Raw genomic sequence first — 3,466 nt, forward strand, 5'->3', positions numbered from 1 at the left:
GGGGGTGGCATTTGCCACGAGCCTGTGGCCGGTAGAACATTGTTCAGAGGATCCTAGAGGATCCCTGCCCTCTTCCTGCCTGCTGCTGGGTTTGGCAGCGGGCTTGAGAGCAGCCGCGGATGGGGAAGGAGGCTGCAGGTGGGATTCTCCCTCCCCGACCGCCACGCGCAGGTTGAAGACAAAATAGCGCCGAATAATTGCGCGCTTTGAACAGGACAGGAATGCTGCCCGGCGGGGGCCCCTCGGCAGGGGATGTAGCTCAGTGGTAGAGCGCATGCTTCGCATGTATGAGGCCCCGGGTTCGATCCCCGGCATCTCCAGAGCCCTTTTTATTCCGGTTGTTTTTAACTATTAACTAGTTCGGCCTCTGCTCTAGAATTTCCACATGAGACACGTTAGTCCTTTCTCATCTTTAACCGTTATCGTTCCCTTTCAGTAGAGCTATTTACTGTCTATGTTTATTTCTCTAACATATGATGAACCGCCACATATTCCTTGCTCTCTGGAAATTTCCCTGGGGTGTTTTATTATGTAGAGAGAAGACAAAGCCAGAGGGACAATTCAAAAGAAATTCATCCTCTGAAAGCACCCAGGAAGAGGGAATACAGCTGCACATCACAGAATGATTTAACTCGAATGAGGGCCCATCCAGTCTCACTTCCCCTGGAAAATAATCAGTAAAAGTAAAATATCTTCTAGTAATGTTTTAGGGGGCGGGTAGGGTAGGATTTTTGGTATTGAGGTGGGAGTTGGCATATCAATATTCAAGGCTCCACCCTAAGACCATTAGGGGAATTTCTTCATAGGCCACGGTTACTAACCTAGTTACCATTTTATTTCTCACTGCTTCTTTGGCTGTACTGACGGATTCTGTGCAGGAGAGCTGGTCTTGGTCCAGTGCAGGAGGTTTGAGAAAATTGTTAAGGTTAGAAATAGCTCATGGACATGGAAGGCATAGTCGGTTAGAAACCCGCAGCAGAGTGCCTGGCAGCACTGGAGGTCCAAGTGAGGCCCCATTCTTGGCCGCCTCTCACCAGATGGGGTTTTAGGCTTATGTGGTTTCTAACTGCACTTACATTCATTCCTTAATTCAACTCAGTGCTTTGACATATTGATAATGTAATAACAATAATTTACTGTTTCTGTTCACATTAAAAAATAAATGGCAGCGTGTATTTGTCTGCCCTTATTAAAAGGAAATCCAGTAATTTCCTTAATAAAGCCTTTGTTACGTAGCTTTTCTATATTATTGCGTAACTGTGCTAAGTCAGGAGATGACAACTGAAAGGAGGAGAGACAGTTTATAAACCGTATTTGCGACTCTATCATAATTAGCATCCTAGAGGTTTGTAGGAGACACACTGGGAACACAGCAGAGGGTAGGATCAATTCTTCTTGAGGAGGTAGGTCAGGAAAATCTCCACAGAAGATACTAGTGATGTGTATTAAAGAATAAGTGGGAGGTTTGCAGCTGGAAATGAGGATCATAGTGTGATTCTAGTCATAATAAACATGGACATGGCATGAAGACTTGACACACAATGTTAGAAAATTTAGGTAGTTACATATGGCTGGATCACAGGATGTTATAGGGAAATGTAGGAAATGTAGGGCTATATAGCTCTTCAAGGGTTTTGGACTATCAGTCAGTGTTCTTGGTTGCAAAAAGCAAACGCTGAATATGGTTACCTTAAGTGGAAAAGAATATTTACCTGGCCAGGTTTAGATCAGTGCCAGTAGCCTTGAAAGCAAGCATCTGACTCTTAAAACTGTCAGATTCCCTAAACATAATAAAGGACTGCAGACACAAGTTTCCGATGACAGTGTCGCTGTGTATGTGTTCCCAGAGGACCCAGTTGGCAGTGAGGAGACAACGAAGCATTATAAACAAGACATTGCACAATCAGATTATTCTGTAAACAGTGTGGAAAATGGATTAGGAATGGTGATGAAAGAAGATGAAAACAAAATTTATTCAGCCAATACTGCAAGAGTCCCAAGAGCTGTGGTGGGGACCTCCATCAGGAGTAAGCGTCAGGACATGAAGACCTGTATTGAGACCATTCCTTAAGAGCCCCAGCGTAAGAGGGTCAGAGGCTTGAGTGCTCCAAGGACCTGGACAGGAGGCACAGCTCATTTTTTTTCAAAGAGATTGAGGTCCAGCAGGGGATCCATCTCTGGGATGAAGCTAAATTCTGAGAGCCCCCTTGCCCATTTCAATCTTTTAATTTCTTAATCACTCCTTCTCACCCATTTTTCCACTTCCAGTGAGATCTTTGGACTATGGGAAATGGTTAATTCACTTGGAGACCATTTGACTAGCTAAAGCCTCTGTCTCTCATCCTTGCTATCCCAGTTCACCACTGCAGACATGAGCCCTCCAATTCTCTACCCTATCTGGTACCTTCAAGATGGACATACCCTCTGTCCTTCCATTTTAATGACTTAAACGTGCAGTCCGTCTCACCTGAATACTTGAACCCCACTCTCTGTAACTCATGTCTTTGTTTAACAGCCCACCTAGATGAACTCTCCTGCTTCAACTTCAACCGGCTCTTCCTAGTGACATGGCTGTTTCAAGTAGAATCAACACATTCTTCAATCTCAGAATCAGGAGATGGGTTGGCCCCTTCCTGAGACCACATTCCAATTTGCAAACATTTCTATCTGTATTAAAAAAAAAAAAGGTGTCCCTGGGAAACTATGATCTATACAATTATGTTACATTTCTCATCAAGATTCTTCCTAGATGAGTGGAGCCTGGTGCCTTGCTTCTTGCACTCGGTTTGGCAACCTGAGCACTTGTGTAGACAGGTCATTCAGGACCTCAGCTTCTGGCTCCTGCAATATCTGTTTTTCCAAAAACCTTCACTTCCACGCTGCTGTAGCCGCTCACATCCATGACCATCCTCCATATTAGCATGAATCCGTATTATGCTAAAATAGTAAGTCCATGAGGTGTGGAGTAATTTAATTTTTTTATTTAAATTCAATTTAGTTAACATGTAGCATATTATTAGTTTCAGAGGTAGACTTCTGTGTTTCATCAGGTGCATATAACACCCAGTGCTCATTACATCACGTGCCCTCCTCAATGCCCATCACCCAGTTATCCCATCCCCCCCAGCAACCCTCAGCCTGTTTCCTAGAGTTAAGAGACTCCTATGGTTTGTCTCCCTCTCTGATTTCATCTTATTTTATTTTTCCCTCCCTCCCCATAGGTTCATCTGTTTTGTTTCTTAAATTCCACACATAGTGAGATCATATGGTATTTGTCTTTTTCTGACTGACTGACTTCACTCCCTCTTTCCCTTAAGAGGACCCTTGTGATTACACGTGAATAATCCAGAATAATCTCTCCATCTCAAGATTTTCAAATTTGTCAATCTTCTAAGTCCCATTTACTGCGTAAGGTGACGTTCGCAGGTTTGGGAATTAGGACACGGGTGTCTTTGGGGGCTGCCAT

General features: G+C 43.9%; 1 non-coding gene across 1 annotated transcript; it reads left to right on the top strand.

Annotated features, from left to right (window-relative positions):
- The first annotated feature begins 248 nt into the window (after positions 1-248).
- TRNAA-CGC (transfer RNA alanine (anticodon CGC)) lies at positions 249-320 on the top strand. The gene has a single exon. It is a non-coding gene; the product is annotated as a tRNA-Ala (tRNA).
- The last annotated feature ends 3,146 nt before the right edge of the window (positions 321-3,466 follow it).

Source organism: Leptonychotes weddellii, chromosome 8 (assembly GCF_054177405.1).
Source record: "Leptonychotes weddellii isolate Sample4059 chromosome 8, ASM5417740v2, whole genome shotgun sequence".
Taxonomy (NCBI): Eukaryota; Metazoa; Chordata; class Mammalia; order Carnivora; family Phocidae; genus Leptonychotes; species Leptonychotes weddellii.